The sequence below is a fragment of the Aquila chrysaetos genome, chromosome 1 (assembly GCF_900496995.4).
Source record: "Aquila chrysaetos chrysaetos chromosome 1, bAquChr1.4, whole genome shotgun sequence".
Lineage (NCBI taxonomy): Eukaryota > Metazoa > Chordata > Aves > Accipitriformes > Accipitridae > Aquila > Aquila chrysaetos.
This window is the reverse complement of record NC_044004.1, coordinates 79829720-79849898: the sequence shown is the minus strand read 5'-3', so window position 1 is coordinate 79849898 and position 20179 is coordinate 79829720. Positions and strand designations below refer to the sequence as shown.

General features: G+C 38.1%; 1 protein-coding gene across 1 annotated transcript in view; it reads left to right on the top strand.

The window, feature by feature from the left end:
* Window positions 1-20179, top strand: part of LOC115345977 (bifunctional heparan sulfate N-deacetylase/N-sulfotransferase 3) — a 336206-nt gene that overhangs the window by 123870 nt on the left and 192157 nt on the right. Inside the window, exon 2 of the mRNA XM_030025568.1 lies at window positions 6770-6847. The gene's annotated coding sequence lies outside the window, so the exon portion shown is untranslated. The remainder of the gene's footprint in view (window positions 1-6769; window positions 6848-20179) is intronic.

Here is a 20179-nt window from a genome sequence, read left to right as displayed (position 1 = left end):
TTTGCATTTCTGGTTGATAGCTGAAAAAACTACTTTAGAGGTTTGTAATCAAATCAAACGGATGTTTATATAGAGAAGTGACTTAAGTTCAGAGAAATATTGGCTCGTATCCACTTCTACTGTTCAAGGAGTTCAATCTTGGGGAAAAAAAACCACCTTTGTAATAGAGTTATTTTCTGTTTGGTTGACTTGTGTCATATGATTTTCCCTCAGCACAAAATAAAAATGAAATGAGCTCACATACAGGTATGAATACAAACATTGCAAGTCATCTAAGCTAAAAGTATTTGAGCTATTTTTTTAGACATGAATATATGAATGTAATCAGTTCACCTGGTTTAATCATTCCCTTTTTGCTGCCAGGGAAAATAAATTTGTAGTGTACAATAGGTCAAGGATCTGGTAGGGAACAGAATGTGCAGTTCATAAATCTGTACAAACATGCAGGGAGCACAGCTACAGATGTAAAATGCAATAGTGGATCCAACTTTTCCTTGAAGATGACATTTTAGTAAATTGTGACTTCTTTCAGAGGATGGGCTGTTAGATTAGACTAGATTAATTCCTATGTGCTTCTACCTGTATGGAAGAAAAAAAAATAGACTCTATTCAACCAGCTGACACACTTTATTAGCAGGCCGCTCTTCTAGTCTACTCAGCTGACATAATGACACTGCTCAGTCACACAGGGAAAAATAAACAACAGTATAATAACACTCAGGGATTCAGTTGGCAAAGTCAAACCCTTAAAAGTTGAAGTACAGGATCACAGTTTTTTCTGAACTTAATCTGGCACTTCTGTGCGTAAAATTTACCAAACCCTTATTTATATCTCCCTATATAAATATATACATAAATATATATATAAATATATATTCTCCTTATGATCCTTCTTTTAGGCAGTCCACAGGGTAGACAGCTACCAGTGACTGAGTGGCAATTCAATAATTTTTTTAGTGTTCAGTGTCAGGTACACAGTTCTATTTACTAGACAACATCCTAATATCACACTTGATTACAGATTTATTACTATTCTCATGAGCTTTTCTTGGAGTTCATTATCGTAGCATCTGAGTGTTACACAAATGTTAACGGGTTTATCTTCACAACTCATTCTGAGTGGTGGTATTATTATAGACTCCTCTGAGAATTTCCTTGCCAGTCTTTAATTATCTTCCACTGAATATTTGCAAATGGCAGCTTCAGACACTGCAATTCAGTCAAAATTGGGCAGCTATTTCTTGGATTTCAATAAGCGTCTCCCTAATTCCTGGACATCACTATTGCCAGTAGTCCAGTGCACATTGCAGAAGTATGAATGCTAGAAAGCTCTTGTACGTTTTTTTGCTTGTTTTTAATTGTTAAACTTACGCATTTTCTCTGGCTTTGTTCTCGGAAAAAGCAAGTTTTGTGGGTTTTGGTTTTTTTTTTAAACTTTCTAAACCAGTTTTTCCCGTGGACTGTAGCCCAAGCTGTTTAAAGCCTGCAAAATGTTAAGCAATTGAGAATGGGATTTAAGAAAAGTGTGCCAGAGAAAACCGACCACAAATGATACTGCTTATAAACATCATGCAGCTCAGTAGCTTCAATTTGTTATAACCCAATTGTTAAAATAAATCATGATGTATTAGTATGATGCAAAGTATGTCAAAACTCTATTAGGACACTATATATTAATTCTAATAAATATTTCTAAGCCAACTGCCCAGTGTTAAGTCAGAGATTTTAATTAGTTGAAGAGTTTCTCCAGAATGTTGGCAGGAGCCCATTCTGTTTCCACCAGCCCTCCCATTGCTCTCGCAGGACATGCTGACATCTGGTCTCCAAAGGCTACTTCCTTTGGACAGGACAGAGAGTCCTGCAACTAGGTCATCTCATCACAGCAATACGAGAAGCGAAAGGTAGAAAAGACAGAAAAGGAAAGAGAAGTAGCAAAGAAACTGGAAAAGGTCTGTTCAGATTCATAGAACTGACATAATGTGTCAATGGGAAATCTAAAAGTAACTGTCTTGAAGAAACAGGTTATAACCCAGACTTTTAAAAAGCTACACACTCCACAGCAAGAATGAAATCTTTGTGAGAACAAAGTAGGAAATTATGCATGAAGGACTAAGTTATTTCCATGCTGATGAATCCTTTCCTTTCTCGTGTATGGAGTGGAGAACTTATTTGAAAAGATACAAATTACTAGTGTACTATGTGGATCAACAGCAAGGGACAAATGTAAAGGTTTTTAAAGGATTCTGTGATAGTGGATTTTAGCACATATTCCGCGTACGTTTTTATGTGCCTTTGCACTTAGTTACTGATGCGAAACATAATTCCCCTTAGATGTCACCTTGGAGGTGCTGAAATGGTTGTGAAAATCCCTAGGCACCAGTTAGCAGAATTAATGCATGTAAAAGGTAACATATCATGACATTACATGATGGCAGTCAGCTAGCCTCAGCTTTTTGTATTGTAAAGCTCTCGACATACCCTTCTCTTCTGAGCACGTTTTATTTTATTTGTGCTTAAGTGATTTTTGCTTTTATGGGCTAATACAATATTTTTATTTTCAAAAGCTGTCCTAAAGTATCAAACTCATAATTGTATCTTCTCTGTATGTGTGGCCTTTGGGCATGCCGATGACCTTTGGGGGCAGAGCTTAAATGTAATTTTTATATGAGCGTGCAACAGTTTTATGGGGTCTTAATTGGGTATGAAGAGGTGAGACATTTTATGGATATATACAGTTAAAGAAAAGATGATTGCTCTTCTCATCTGTGCTTGAAACGGTTTGAGGTATGTCAGGAAATGAAGTCTCAGGGGGTAGTTTACATGAAAGCTGCAAGAAGGAATAACTTTCAAAAGCTGCCGGGATTCCTCTGCCAAAGCCACAGATGTGGGGAAGGGCAGCAGGCATGAAGTCTTCCCTGGTGCTGTATTACCAGCCCTGGAGCACTGGGATAGAAATGCTGTCATTGCTTGCGATGTTACCTGCTACAAAGATCTCTCGTAAGTTCAGAATAGGGAACTTCATCCTTAACATCATCCTGCATTGGTAAAGAATCACAAAGAACAATGCTCATAAAACTGGGAACACCAGAACAGCATTATCTCTAAAGCTGCTTTTTCTGTATGTATGTTTCCTTCTCTTTCTCTTTCCCTGTAGGTTTCACTAATGCTCTCCTGTTCCACATCCTGCAACTATTCTGTTAAAGAAACATCCCAGATACCTTCACATTTACTGAGGAAGTTCCTCTGTTCTGCATTGAATCCTCACTGTTTTCTCATTGTAATGTTCAGTGGGATATTGTGATCTTAATCAAATGAGCCTGAATACTTGTTACATCTAATTTCTAATAGTAGCATGTTTAATGTTAGATTTTTAAAAAAACATCACAGTAGCAACTTCTTCTTGATTTACAGATTCTTATAAATTAAAAATTGTTTATGCAACAAGGAGGTTCAAATGATCCTTGTGCAAAAGGTTCATCTGCTTAAAGGAGAGAGAATATGATTTAGAGGTGTTGGTGTTCCCACCCATCATTGTCCCAAATAGTGTAATTAATTGGGTTTAATAAAGGTCTATGGGATGAGCTGAACATGGCAAAGATAAAACTCTGTTAATGTTTCAGAAAATCTACAGATGTTTATGATAAATTTAAAACTGATTTGGAGTTACTGAATGACGGAAAGGGGAGGAAATTTGGTTAAAAGAAAAATGAAGTTCATATTTCTTAAGCACATTTATGTCTTGGACACGTGTTCATCATTTGAGGGAAAAGAATACTTAGAAGACACGGTGGTGGATAACTGATAGCATAGTGCAGACAGATGCAAAGGAATAAATCTTGACCAAGACTTCCAATCTTGAAGTTAGTAAAAGTTTGTCCCTTCACATCAGCATGACTTTGTCCAGAACACTCAGGAATACTCAGTGCTTAACTTCTCTGGCCATTTATCTACAAAATCAGATGGTCTGTGTACTTCTTCCCCCCGCCCCCAATACCTTGATATAGACACTGGTCTCCCCAGAGGTATCTTTCAGTATAAGTCTAATAGGGTACACTTGAAATGCGTGGCTCTGTAATGTTCAGTATGTTGTGTGGGGTGAGGAGACAGTCCTTTCTGGCAGGGTCCTTGGGTGGGCGTGGCTGGCTGAGCCCACGCGAGTGCCACGGTGTCAGGGCAGGCAGTGAGTCTGCTCCTTTCCAACAGCTGCTGTGAACGAGGAGAGCCAAAAAGGATTCGCGACTGGAAAGTGCAAGTCCTCTGCATTTTTGATCAGACCTGTGAAGCCCATCCTAAGGAGGGGGGGGCCGGGTTCTGGGCCAGTTGCCAGGGAGGTGATACCTCAGTGCATCACTGGGTAGAGCAGGAAGAAGGAAGGGCAGAAAGATGTTCTTTGTACACGCGTTCAGGCAGACCCGGGCTACGAGAGCAAGTGCGTGCTGCTGGGTGGCAGGTTAGAGCAGGGATGGCCTTCGAAGAGGAACATAAGATGCTGGTAGCCTGAATATCTGTCCATACCTGTTCCTTAACTTTAGTCCCATGTCTCTGCTCCCTCACTTGACTACAAGGAGGTGGCAGATAAGGACACTAGTGAGGCAGCACCAGGAATACTCCAGAGACTAAGTGGGTTTTGTGCCTAAGACTCCCCTGTGCGCTATTCAGTGTAAACATAGCTAGGGGGCTCTGAATGTGTCTTAATAGCCTGGACATAGGTATTTTGGGTAACTATTGATATGTCCTAAAAATTAGTATAAAATAGCCAGATGTGATAGAAAATATTCTTGAAAAACCTAAGATAAGTTTGAATGCAAGTCATTGAGCAATTATAGCATTGTAGTCTAGTTTTGTAAAACTTGGGACATTTTCAACCATACTGCAATGACAAGAACAATGCTAATTAGCACTCTCAGAGCTCCAGGTTACTGTTACTTTAACAGAATAGTAATGTTATGGATAGGGACCAGAAATTATATTTATTTGTGAGGACTGAGAAGAAAATCCATACTTGTAAAGTCTGCTGGAGTACAGGGAAGTGCACTGACTTCTTTAAAGTCAATAAAATCTGATGTGCAGATGCTTTTACTAATTTGGCATTCTGCTTATTGAGTTTCATCAAGCCATGACACAAAGGAAGTTCTTTTAATCTCTGCTGTTCCTGGCCTCTACTGTGAGGTTTGTGCAACACACTTCTTCCATTGCAATGTTTTTAATTATTCTTATTTAATTTTTCTCTTGACTTTGTTACCAGCCACTGTCAAATGAAAGAGCTAGAAGATCTCAGGTTTTGGGACAAGGCTGCTCAAATTGATACAGATCTTCTCTAGCTCTTTTCCTTTATCAGATATTTTGTTCTTTTGAACATTACTGCCTTCAGGCATGAGAATCTGCCAGTTTTAATTCCTCCACAAAGCCAAATCCTTATTGCGTATTTTAATTCAAAAAGAGTCCCATTGACACTTAAATAATGTTTGTGCCAGAGTAAGATTCAAATGACAAGCTAATTAAAAAATGTATTTTAACAGATACTTAGGTGACTCTAAGTTGTGATCTTGACAGCCTCCTATAAGCCACTGAAGTACACCAGCATCTAAATGCCTTCAGTGAGACAGTGTGATCTTTCACATTATCCAAAATGTTGCTTCTGCTTGTGACACTGTGATGCTTTCTACATAAAATGGTTTCTATTTTGAGAAATACATAGTGAATAGCAGAGCTCTAGATCTCAGCGAGCAGATGCCCACCCTGCCAGCATAGTTCCAGGCAGCTGACTATTTGATAATTTAGGTGGACTATGAGGGAGAAAACCAAGGACAAGGAGGGGATTTAGAGCAATAGCTTATCTAGGAAATTGCCATAAATGGTTATGGATCTTCGGAGATCTCTTCAAATCTTGAATCAATAGATGTCGATACCAATTTATTCACAAGGAGAATTCTCTGAATATGCCAGAAATTCCAGCTGTCTACAACTAGCTGCCAACCTGTCCACCCCGACCCCTGACAGCTCTAATAGCACAATGACAATTTCCAATACAACATCTGCAGCCCACTGACATTTGGAAGCAAAGTAAAGTTGCTTGTGCTGAATATCAAATTAAGGGATATCACACAGAATACGTAACATTTGTTTCAGAAGGAATTTTAGAGAAATTGTTTTAAATAGGAGGAAAAAGAAATAAATATCCTGCTGGGGGGGAAAAAATACTACAGTTTCTGTCCATTCTTCAGATTTTTCCCAAAGATCCACTGTGCTGTGACATGAACTCTTCAGTCTGTCTGGATTGAGCATGTTTGTTCTAGCCAGGTTCTGCTCTTTGCTTCAGAAAAGAAACATCTAAATTATTTGGGACTATGCACTTATGTATATACTCCACTTCTATTATCAGTCACTTGCCTCTCCCTTTCTTTCCATTAGTGTGCCCTCTTTCAGAGTGGACTGTAAGCTCTTCATATATAGTTTGCACAGTGCTTTGGAGGCCCTGATTCTGACTGGTGCTGTTCAGAGCTAGCACAGTTGCAAGTAAATTACAGCTACCAAATACCCGAACTACTTTTGCTTGCTGTAGTTTGCAGATCTCAGAGCTAAAACATGCAACTTTGTATGGAGTTACAATTACAATAAGCCAAACAGATTTTCAGGTTCTTCAGTGAAGTAGCTTTTATATCACTAATGGCAATTACTGTCTTAAAAGTAGTAATGTTGCAACCTCAGCTTTTGTGCCTAGCAATTTAAGAAAATACTTCTTTTTTTGTTTTGTTTTGTTTTATTTTAGGTACATGGCAGTTTTCATCCCCCACATCTTAGAAATATTTGTAAACATGAGTTATTAAACTTCACAGCACCGGAGGAGGTAAGCAAGTTTTTCTGTTTTAATGGTTAATTCTCTTGTGACTGAAGCAGCTGATGTCCATATGGGTATTGTGTTTCATCTTAGCACTATTGCTTCTTTCTCAGTGTATCATTCAGTTCCGAGTCAGTGCTCGATTGGCAGTTTTTTTTTTCCAGAACCATCATCATGTACCAGATTAGGCCTGAGATGTTTAAAAAATATATACAGCTTTGGTAATCTTTAGCTTAGAATTTCTCCTATATGCGAGTTAACAGTTTCAGTGTTTGATTTCATTTGAGATTTGCAAAGCTTTGCTGATAGAAAAAGATAATAGCCAATTATTCAAGCTAGTTTTAGCAACTTCTTTAGTGCAGCAATCCTGCTAAGCAGGCCCCTAGTACATTTATCGCAAATTGCATATTTTCAGATTTTTAATATTGTTCTGTTGTCACTGAGTTGATTGCATAAATAGCCCATCCTAACATTTTGAAAACATTCTTCTGTGTTCTGTTTTGAGCACTTTCTGCTTTAAAAATGTTGTTTAAATTTTAGCAACTTGTGTAAATTCCAGCCTTATTTTTATGCAAAATAAGTCAATATTGGTTTGATTAGATAAATGATGAATAAAAGGTGAGTTTTAATTTTTTGAGTTTTTCAAAATTGAGCTCCAAAGTTGTGTTTCTCCATTTTGGCACAAAGGCAATTTGACAACAAGGTTTTGTGTATTTTTGATGTCAGTGTTTTGCTGAGAAAGGAAATAAAAAGCGGAGTAGAAAATGAAAGAGTTCTTTTTAAAACATTCAGTATTTGTCACTAGAAGTCTTTTTGTGAACTAACTTGGTTAATATACATTATTTTTACTCACAGTGTTTAATGGAAGGACCCTCTATCCCTGTTGACTCTATTGTAATGACTCACTTTGATTCAGTAAGACTAGCCTAAAAAGGTTGTTCCTATTTCACTGACTGCAGTACTAGCAGCTGCAACATAAAAGCCTCTCCATTTCCCACAGAAGTTCCCATTCTAGAGTCTTGTAGCCTAATTTTGATCTCTCATTAATCAGGCATAATCTACCTCCTCCACTGTTACTGGATTTAACCTATAGCCATAAAGCCTTTCCATCTGTTTCATCATTTTCCAAAAATATTAAAAATCTTTAGAAATATTTCCAACTGTTAATCTGGTTATCTTTCCACACCTTACACAGCAGTTCCTGCTCTTACTGGCAAGGAAAAAAACCTAGCACTTTCTTTAAAAAAAATAAAAATAAATAATACGGTAAGAACCATGCAGTTTGTTTGTTGGTGTTTGAATCAGTTGAATTTTATCTATCCTCCATTCTAAATGCTATCTTGCTAGCTCAATGGCTCACTGATAATTAATTTGTCACTTATTCATCATTACAAATGAACAAATATAGTTAGGATGTCTGTTCAGCATTGTACCTGCTGATGACCACAATCAGCTCATAATCCAATAGCACACTCACTGTGATTTAGAGCCTGAAGGAATGTGCTGCTTTGAGGTGTTTATCTGAGTATTATCAGCTGTACAGGTGTGAAATACTAGGTTCTACGATTAAACCAAAATTCTTTTTGTATCATTGTCTTCCTTAAAGTCCTTTATCATTCTTTCTTTGCTTGACTCTCTGTATTTAGTAGGATTCATACGTGCTTGGTTTGGTCTGTATGATACTATGTAAAATTAATCTTGTAAAATTAAGTGCATTGTTTTAAATGGTATACATCAAGGAGCACTTAGCTGATGTGCTGGGAATGGTCTGATAAAATAAAATGTCAGCTTCTGGAACGCTTTCTTACTTTAGCTTTCTTAAACACAGTAGTTTAGTTTTCCTGCTACAGACTAGAGCTGGTCCCTGCACAGACTTTTATAAGTCAAAGAATGCATCAGTTCCTCCCAGTGTGACAACTGCACGTTTGGGACTTCTGTACCTACAGCCAGAGTTCAGGCTGTATCCCAGAGAGTGCAAGGCACAGGTAATCTCATGAACCTCACACTTCAGAAGGAGTATGCTGCAGCTGAAGAGGAAGAATAAAATGTATAATCTTGCTGTGCAACAAAGTGCTGTTTTAGTTTTGTCCCCAAGAGGAGAGCCTTCAAGACATTATGTAGTTCTTCATCTCCCCAGCAGGATACTGCTGACTGACAGATCACACCAGGATTATATGAAGCTTAATTAGTACTTGTTCCAACTCCAAGGAGACGTACTACCATCCTTTACACAAAGACTTGAAGTGGAGTCAAGAAGTGGAGTTACCAACCTCTATTACTACTACTGTTACTTCTTTTTAAAAAGCAAAACCTTGCTATTGATTCTTGATTTATTTCACATTTATGATCTCGGCCTCATTTAAAAAAAAAAAAAAAAAAAAAAGACAACCAACAGATCTAAAAACCATCAGAATGGGGACAGTGCCAAATAATCACTTTGTAAATGATGGTCCTTTCTAACTGAAACTATTGAATTTATATGTCCATTTTCTTGTCTCCCAGAGTGTATTTGTTGCACCTTATTCCAGAGGTTAAACATCACTGTATTTACGTGGATGTCATGTACATATTTGTCATATCATTAAAGTTAACATGACTTTACAGATCTATCAATGCTCCAGGTGCTAAAGCAACCTAATCTTTCATAAATCCTATCAAAGTATTCTCAATGCGCAGTATTAAATGATGTGCATGTTCCACATCACATGCAATCCAACAAATCAATGTCACGTACATAGCAAAGTTTCGTTGCCTTTTATTCAGGTCAAAAAAAAACCCTGTTTTTTTTCTACATTCGAGTGCTTGAATCTTACCCAATAGGCATCCCTAGCGGGGAGAAGAGAAGAGAGGTTCAGCCCATCGACTGATCCCAGAAGTCCGCGATGTCCTCTTGACTTGTCTACCATGGTATCTTCCCTAACATTCCTTCTCTCTTAAGCCAATTTAAACTATTTTCTTATTTTTAGGTGGAGCTTGAGTGACTCTAGTCATACATACCTTTATCATGATTGGTATAAAACCTCCTCGCTTTACTTTTAAAGGTATAAGCTAGAGAAATTCCAAGCACCTGCTCAGTGAGAGGTGGTCGCACCTTGAAGGTGGGTAGCCTTTGGAATAAAGGTGTGTTTTGGTATTATAATGAGCAAAGTTCACCCAGAGGACATGATTTTGACAGAAAATTAATAACTGCTGGTTCAGCGCTGGCTCGGGGTAACAACTATGTGGTTTATCAGTTCCGTAGTATCATCTCATCCAGTTCCCATCCCTGCGGTGATATCACAGAGCCTGGCCACAGTGTTTCCACTCCACTCCACCCTCCATGTTGTTTCTCTTAGAGTCAGCATACCAAGCTCCATGGTGTTGCTGACATCTAAGGTTGCAGGTTATGTTGCTTAGGGAATTATCAAGGAACAGATTTCCTTGCATATCCACCGCATTCCACCCTGAAGGTTTACCTTCGCATAAGAGGTGGACATATCAATAAGTCACCTCCAGCAATTATTCCACAGTTCCTACTTACAACAGCATAATTACTGAAAATGTCCCAACAAGCAGGAAAACCAGGTTTTAATAGCAATATTGAGCTTATCATTATAGTCGTAGCTTCTAAATCTTCTCTAAAGATCTCAGAGTGTATTTATAACCAATAAGCATGTTAACAATGTGTTCTGAGCTTTTACTTCTCCTTGGAGGAGTTCGGGAGAAGCATACAAATCAATTTTTAAAAAGCTATGAAAATTAGAAATAGACTTCTAGAAACAGCAGAAAATAAAAGTGAAGAGAATCATTATGTAAGAAATACTTGCAACTGCTTGTGCAAAATTGAAAATTTTAAATAGAGAAGACACAGTTTTACTGTTATGGAGGGGGTTTAGCTTTTTAGCAAGAAGTTGGTGACCTGAAAAGGGTGTAACTCAGAACAGCCTACAATATAATGAAAGGGTTGACATTGTCACAACAGAGACATTAGTCCATCAGAAATGTAAGACTGGAAGGATGTAGGCAGTACAGTATGTTTTATTAAAACGTCTAAGTGAGGGGCCAGTCTACTCAAAGCAAAATCTGTTGTAATTATAGGACCAGCAAGTAACCGATTTTCAGTCCTCTTTGTATGTATGTGACTAAGTCATGGTAATCCTTTGATAACCTTACCTCTGTGTTCCTTCTTTCTTAGTGATGTTTTGGGTATTTTCATAGTTTGGGTACAGATCAGTATACATTTTCAAGTCTTTTCTGAAACATGTCTAAGAGTCGTTACAAAATGAACATCGTTTAATTGTGAGGATGCAACGCAAACATACTTTTTGATGGACATGCTGCTTGGAGACTCTAAAGGCTATTCTGTTTTGAATTTGTAAGCAGTGATAGGAATACTCTTTGCTGAAATGACAAAGCTGAGTGGTTAGTTTTTAAAATTTGAATAAGTCTCTGGCTTTATTTTCAATCAGTCTTGGTAACTGTTTTTGTCACAATATCTTTTCAAGCATTTAATGGAAATATCCATCAGAAAGATACCAGGATATTTCCATTCCTTGCTTTTCTTGCACAGGGGTTTCTTTTTCCATGTACTAACCTGTTCCGTCCTCCAGTTCAGTAATACACCAAACTACCTTACTGAAACTCTCCTGCTTTTCTAGACCAATGGCCACTGCAGAAGCAAAGCTCTGCTCACACACTCTCTAAGTATGTGTAGGGAGTCTCAATACAACCCAGATAGATTAGGTGTATGCAATCTGTAATCCGCTTGCAGACATTCAAGTGTCATACTGGAATTTCTGTTTATATAAAGCATGTACAGTTCCAGCATAGTCTCTTCAGGTTATATTTCAGGTTTATTTTCTCCTAAGTTTATATGTCTTATGCAGAGCAGCTTGGACTGAGTGTGTGTATGCATACGTGGCGTAGAGGCAACACCCTGAGTTCAGCAGAGAGGCTCTCTGATTTGGTCTTTCTCTCATTCTAAAACTGGAGCATAACCCAGTAGCCTTGGGCCACATTCTGACATTTCTTAAGGATGTTTCAAGATAAAGCCTTCCCTTGCCATAATGAAAGAGATTTTTTTCATCTCAAGATGCCTTTTGGATGAGTTAATACAACGCATGTATTTAACCATTCAAATTTACTTGGTGGTTGGCACTAATGTTCTAATTCTTGACCTGCTCTTGTTGGTACTCTTAGTGTAGCACTTGCACTACTTTTTAATGTTACTATTTTGTTAATATTAACAGCAATAATATGAATGAAATTGTAATAACATTATTACTGCTTACTGTTGGTAAATCCAACACAATTGTGAATTGTACTAGTGTAAGGAGGATCAAAACTACATCCTGTGTCATTGATTTTAGAATGCGATGCAAAATTACAGCCCTACGTATTTATGTGAATGTTTTGTTTTATCAAAGAGAATAAACTAGATCATTATCTGAATCAAATAATTTTTCATCCGCTTCCCTCCCATGGGATTTCAGTGATTTACACCACTGAAATTCTTTCAGAGCCAGACCAGTAATAAATAAAACTGCATAGAACATATTCTTAAGTGTAGAATGTAGTAGAAGGGTAAGGTGACCTAGCAACTCTGTCATCTCTCATTTTTATGATTCCTTGGGAAAAAAAAATAATCTTTTGAGCTGAGTAAGTTCATTGTAGCAAAACTACTATGAAAGATTCCCATGGGACACTTGCATAACTGACCATTAGGACAAAACTGGCACAGTCAGGAGAATACAGCAGATACATTTTTCTCTTCTCGTTATTATCTTTGTCCCAAGTGTAGGACAGGGTTATATAATTGCAGTTAGAATCTGTCTTGCATTATAATGCACTGATCTGCAACTGAGGATCTTGCCAAGATGAGAAGATGGCATTCAAATTAACTCAGTCTTGGGACAAATTGAAAACTGCCTGTACAGAAAACAGCTGAAAGTGGGCCCATCTACAATAATGTTAGACTTTTTAGAAATGTTGCAGACTACACAAAATTCTCAGCTAGCAGCTTCAGAACTGTTGTTAGAAAAGCATAAGATAAATGTTATAAAAGCTAGTTTGGGCTATGGCATTTCCTCATGTCATTGTTCAAAGGTGTGTTGTAGTGATTCTTTACTGTACTGCTGCATTAGGAAGTTTCATCTCCCCAAAAAATGTCTGTGTTGAATTGAAGATTATTGGTACTGATGCATCTCAATAGTAGTACAGTTTTTCTCAGGGAATAAAATCTTCACTGTTGGAAACCAATGTGAAGATTATGTTTATTTCCAGTGCAAACACAACCGCTTTTAACTCCTCCTGTAATTCACGATGAGGTACTGTCTTGGTGGTGTCAGTCCAGAAGATGTTTGAACAGAGTCGTGACCACACTTACATCAATGGGAGTAAAAACAACTGGAATCTTACTAATTGTGTATGACCTGAAATCTCACTGAAATCAGTGGAAAAGCTTCTATTAATTACAGTATGTGCTAGACCAGAGGGTCCTTGGCCTGGTCTTTTGAAGGCCTAGGTATTCTGAATCCCTCTCTCCCTCAGGATCCTCACTGGAATTGTTCAGTACTGTGGATAACTGAGTTCCTTTCTAGAAAGGCCTTTTAGTGACAGTGATTTTGATAGGTCATTTAAAAAATCATTTAAGCTCTGCTTGAACAATGTGAAACGATATGTTGAAATGTATGCCATGGGGCAGTGCAGCAAAAGGAAATGCAACACATGTTGCTGGAGTAGCTCCCCTAGCCACCAGACTATTTTGTGTATCATTTTTAAAATTATTTTTTCTGTACCTTGTTACCAGTTAATCTATATTATTATGTAGAGAGACTGGTGAAATAAATAAAAGACCTGACAACTCTCCTCTGTATGTTCCCCAAAATGAGCTCTGAAATAACACTTTAAACAAGGCAAAATAATTTTAAAAAGCATTTTTTAAGATATGTCATTATTTCATTTTTTATCACAATGCCATAGAATGCCATATCTCGAATTGTTAGATTTCAGTTACAGATACCAATCCACCCACGACCAAGCCATTCCTGCAACTGAAATAATTTCTCATTATTTTCTCTGTTTTGATGGACAAGTACATACAAATACAGTGTGTGACTACGGGTGCAGAGCTTTTCTATAACTGTTTAAAAAGCACTGTATCCAGATTACCAAAGACTCCTGAACAAGCAGGTTTCCTGTTTGTTTAAAAAATAAAATAGGCTAAAATTAGAAGCATCAGTAGGGAATGATAAATATTCATTAACCTGGGTGCTGGTGCAGTCAAACTGTATTGATTTTTGTCGTTAAGGATTTCATTCTATATCTGTTTCACTGTGACACTGAGATCAGTATGTTATTTGCCTAGGGACGCCCTATGCTTTTTTTCTGCTGAGACACAGCGGGGCGATGACATCAGGTATTTCCAAAACACAGAGAATTCAAGTCAGAAGCAGTATAAAACTACTGTAAAACTGGCATTCGCAGACTGCTTTGGTCTGTCTTCTATCCTGTTTAGCATTCCAAGAGCCTGGATGTTACTCTGTGTAACAGCAGGTTGTATCAGCTCAAGGAAGTGGTACAGTGTGTGATACTGTATCCCAGCTACGCTTGCCTGTGCTGTTATAACAGGAAACTGCCTACGAGCCTTTGTTTGTCCCTCTCTAGCTGCAGTAAGTTCATCTTCAGTTTTGGAAGAACACTAAATTGCCTTATTCCTCTTGTACCCCAGCAGGACGTGCCACACTTAGCTGCAGCGGCCATACTGCAGTTAGTGGCTTGACAGAGAGTACGCACATGGCTGAGGAAGGAACAGCCAAAAGCATTTATTAAGAGAATACTGGAGACAAAGTTTTGTCTTTCAGGGAATTCTTTATGATCAAATTTCATTACCCAGTTACTTGTCCTTCTGCTCACAATTCAATTGCAGCTCTGTACTATAGATTATGTCCTCTGAGACTTCCAACTGAGTTCACATAAAGTGCATTTGTGCACTGTTTAAAACTTAACACAGAGCCAATGAGATATTCTTAACTGTCAATAAGTATTTATGGTTCAACTTTAAAATGTTGCTATTGTCAAAGTTTTCTTTTCTTCTTTAAAAGAATGAATCTGTTTATATGCTTGGAGTTATTTAAATACAGTCCTACATTTGTATGCATCAATATCCTTTTCCAAGTGTTGGGAGTTAAAATGTAAAAGTGGAGTAGAACAATAAAAAGGATAAGTATAGGTTTGTTTTTAAATGTTAAAATGCTGTGTTTCCAAAATACATGCCAGGGCTTCTAAAATTGCTACAAGTATTTGATTTTGACTCTGAAAACAAACATGTTTATAAACTTCAGTGATGGGTAATTAACACTTTTGTATGTTATTGATAAACTTCTGTACTACTTTTGCTACTTTTAACAACCAATACCTACCGTTCGTATTTCAGAACCTATAGAGGTCATGCTGATATAAGGTTTATTTGTAGGATTATTTTTTGAAGCTTTTGTTATTGTAGTGATATATATATATATATATTTATGCTATAGTGCAAAGAATGTTATTTCCCTGTACAATATTTAGCCGAATGTAACACGAAAGTTAAATCATACTTACTTGTCAGCAAAACCAACATAATTTAGTATGAGAATAACTATGCTAATAAGTGGTCATATGGTACAGTGGTTGATGTACATATTATGAGCAAACATACATACCATGCTCTGTTTTTCAAGATGTATAGCTTTTTTTCTATTCTCATTTTCTATTATATTGCTAGGCTAATAATACAAATTTTATATTTGAGTTTTGTTATTAAACTATGATGGTGTAAGAAGGTGTATCAATTAATGTGGAACTCAACTGAGAAATATGATGATTAAATGGTCAGCAGCAGGTGATTATTAGGAAAAGTAGTAAAGCCCACAATGGGAGCCACATCCAATAGCAACTTTCTGGCACAGAAACAAACTTGAAAATATTGCTGAGGTTTCCAAGTACAATTTAGTTTGACCTCTAATTAAGCACTGATCTCTATAAGGTAACTAAATTACCTTATCCCTAGGGTGGTCACTTAAAATAGGTGGCATTGTTTGTGTAAGGTATTTGCCCTATAGAGGCTTAAGAAAAGTATGCAAAGGATAACTCTTTCCTCTTTTCTTCCTTTTCATCAGCTGCCAAGCCATAACTTTTCAGAAGTAGTTACGCTTCTTTTGTGCTGATACTCAGCAGTGCATGTGTATTTTACTTGTCTGGAAAAGTCTCATTGTGCTTTTGTTGCATTGAAGTCAATTAGAACTAATAGTAAGTGATTATGTGGAACATCTTGGAAGCTGAAAGATAGCACAGCCCTTATGTTCTGTGTGTCCATTTATCATTCTCTTATTTGTACTCCCCTCTTCTCTTTTATGTAATTACTTCATCCTTTTTATGTCACTCCTTTCTAAAATAGCTCAGAGATCGAACCCCTCTTGCTGCATTTGTCAGTCAGTTCCACTTACTGGTTTTCTGCTGCACACGTAGAAGTTTCTCCTCAGTTCCCTTAGTAAATAGTCCTTTGTATATCCAGTTCATAGTGTCTTGTTTCAGGACAAGCCCTCTTAGCTAGAAGACCACCTAGGATGTGTATGTTTGTGTATATTTACTAAGCAACCCTTCGCAGCTATGATAAGGTGTAAAATCCAACAGTGACCCTGAAGTTGGGTCTATATGCATCTCACCTGATACATTTGAGGGTGGGGTATGGTCAGGTTGGAGAAGCAATGGAGAAAAAAAATTAGGAAGGAGACTTTGAATGGGAGAGGAGGAGAAGAGACTTCATAAACTCTGAGAGATGAGGCAGGAGAAAGCTACTAAAAATATGTAAGAAATGTTTAAACTTAGGTGGAAAGGATATACAAACCGAAGGCAGTCTCGTGCAGCAGAGCTTTGTGAGTCAGGGTGCTAGTGAAGAATGAAGACTGAGAAGAGATGAAATGAGACTTAGGAGTTGGAAGGAGGAGGGGTGCCTGGCCTAGACTTTAGTTTCAGTCATTTGAAGTTTGCCTTTGGATGCTAAGAGAGTGGAATTGGGGCCCATATCTGGGTCTCTATGTCTTGTGGCCCACTGTGAAGAAGAGAGATTTAAGTGAACTGGTGGGTTACTGTTGTTTTCCTGAATGCATTTGGTTTTCTGGACTTTCTCATTATGCTAACAGTTTAAGCAGTGACTGGAAACATTCCTAAAGAATGCATCTTATTCACCTCTGCTGTTAAACTGACAAAAAAACTCTCAGCCTGGTTTAGACCTAGGCTGACTAACGCCATTCCAGACATGGTTCAGGCATGCATCAGTAACTTTTGCCTCTTTGGATGTAGCCCCCCACTTGTTGGTACAATGAAGTATTTAACCAATTGAACACAAGCTCTTCCATGCTAATTGGCCTCAGTGGCCGAAATGTCTCCTGAGAGTGCGTAACATACTGCTACAGGCCTTAGCTTCTGTTTCTCAGCAAGGCAAGTGACAGAAAGTGTAATTCATAAAAAGAGGTAAGGTTGGAGGAACAGTTAATTTTCTAAACTGTAGTGAATAAAAGGTTCATCAGCATGTTAGTTACTCTTTTATATTTGGTGGTGAACACAAGCATAATGATACCCCTTGAACGGGCAAAAGCGGCATAGATGTGAACAGTTGCCTGGACTTGTGGTAATGCATATGACATGCAGTTATACATTGATCCAGTGAGAGAATGCAAAGAGGGAAACGACATCACTTCTCAGTGGGAGAGGAGGTATGGCCAGTCTGAGAGAGAGAGATGGAGAAAGAAACTAGGGCAAATAATGACAGCAAATCTAAGGCAGCAGGGAAAGAGAGCTGTCTGGTTTCTATCCATAGGAAACAAAGACAGACAGAAGGTATTTTTGCCTACACTGTCAACAGATGTTAATGAGAAAAGCCTATGGTTTGAAGTCTTAATGCTGACTTTTCAATGCTAATGCAAGCTAATAAACTGGAAGGATTTATAGACTGGAGTATTGTCATGCTGTCGTATGTTTTTATTTTGAGCTGAGGGTTTCTTCTCTTATCAGAGAGCAAACGGAGCAACCTCGCCTCCACTTGCACTGCGCTGTGTGTATTGTGAGTATGTGTATGTGAACAAAATGTGTAGAAATGCTGAAAAGGAGAGGTGGGAAAGCATCCATGTAGTGTCAAGACGATGGGAGTCACCAGTCTGAGTCAGGATAGTTGAGGAAAAATTACTCTCACGTGGACATAACCTGTTTAGCTGAGCTTTTGTCCAGGTTATTTCCATATCAGCGAAAGCTTTGCCAGCCAGTGTCCTGACCACGAGGGACTCTCTGAAGGGCTCAGATAGGGGAAAAAATGGGGTGGTGTGTTTTTGTTGATTGCTGGTTTGTTATGGGATTTTCTGTTAACTTGGAAGTGCTGAAAAGGACCAGGCCAGAAAGGGAGCCTGTGACAGCAGTCTACTGCCCAGATCTTCTGCAAGGACTACCTCACAATGTCAAGGGAAGAATATGCTAAGGAGGAAGTCACTTTTTGAATGAGCAAATCTGGATGTTTTGATTTTCCTACATCTCTTGTAGGAAACTGTCTCAGTTTCAGTCAACAAACACCAAATTCCTTCTATAAAATAAAAACAAAAGAGAGCTTTGTCCTGAAATAGTGCTATGAAGCATCTGCTTTCAGTTAGATGCAAAATTTTGCTTGGAAACATCCTGCTGGAGATGAACACTAAACTCACTCATTTAATAAATCAATGCCAAAACCAATCTGAAGAGATCTTAGTCAATAATTGGCTTGACAAGATTTCTCCTCCAGAATATTTGAGAAGCGTTAGGGACTGTTGATTCACTTCATGGTATCAACTGTTGAGTCCTTTGCAGCTCAGGTGGTACCCAGCAGTGTTGGCAGATGCAGATGTGTGTCTGATTCAGTGACTGAGGAGGTGTGCATGCCTGATTGACACCTGCATACTGATTAGGCTTGGTTTGGCTACCTCTGGGCAGCAAAGGTAATCAGCGTTCAGTGGGCTGTGCAATGCTCATGGACTTGTGCAGCCTAACTTTCCATATTCTGCATATGGAAATGATTATACTAACAAAGAATTAAAACTAACATATCGCAGAAAGGCTATGTGAAAACGAGCCTTTAGCAGACTAAAGGGATACTTCTACCTCTGGGTATTCTTCTGATTGAGAAAACCAGAGCTTTTTAAATGCAGACCAATTAAGATTTACGTTGTGAAAATCTGGACTCTCAATCTTTTTTTTTTTTCCTTTGAATTTGCAAAGGGTATAATTTATCTTCTGCAAGGGCTTTCCTGATAATATAACATGCATGGGTTTTGTCCTACCTTTTTCCACAGGGTTGCATTTTACCTACAGTGCGTATCGAAGAGATGCATGCTCTGTGCAAAGCTACCTGCTTGCACTCAAACTTGTCAGCCCCTGCCCTCCTCCTCCCTCTCCCGGCACTTGGCATTCTGCTTTTATTTCCATTAGGATTCAAAGTATTGCCTGCTTTGGATTTCTTCCTTGTTTCAACTGTTTTCAGGAAGCAATAACAAAATGTCTCGTGATCAAGTGTATTTTTTTTTAACTGGATAAAATGAGCTGGCATGCTTGGAACCAACAGAAAGCCTTAGTGTTCTGTAAAACATCTTTCTTTTTTTCAAACATGCTTATAGAAATTGTATGACTAGTGCACTGTAATCTGTAAGGTCAGTTAGTTGGGATGGAAATACTTCAGGGTTTTTTTTGCGCACCCTCCCCCCGGAAAACTTGACACCCAGGGTAGCACACTAGAAAATTCCCTAAATGTGGAATTCTATGGAGAAAATACCTTGAAATATCCAGGACCTGTAGTTTGCTGATAAAATACATCTGAATACTGAAGGAAACCTCTTTTCAGCTTCTACTAGAGTTTTTTAAAGGCAGAAAAGTCACAAGAGAAAAAAACCTCTACTGATTCTCCTCCTCAAAATGTGGAAGAAGGAAAGTAAACATTCAATTAAGGGGGTTCACTTAACTTATGTCACACAATCTTCTTTACTAAATATCATCCCTTACATTTTGTGCAATTAGCCAACTCAGTTTCCTCAATAAATGAAATGTTAAGAACAACATGCTCATTAGAGAGTATTTCCTGGTTAAGGAAGTGGTTTTGGGGTTTTTTTTGCAGCAGCAGTGTATTTTTTTGGTATCACTGATAGCATTTAACATTTTAAAAGGCATTTGAGATTTTAGCTGGTAGGTTATGTTCAGTGAGGGAATATTGGAAAAATATTTATGAACTGGAGCTGTGCCGCTCTGCGGGAAACGAAGATGTGTCCATTAGCTGATGGCACAGGAGGTGGTTTGTGCTGGCCGGAAAGT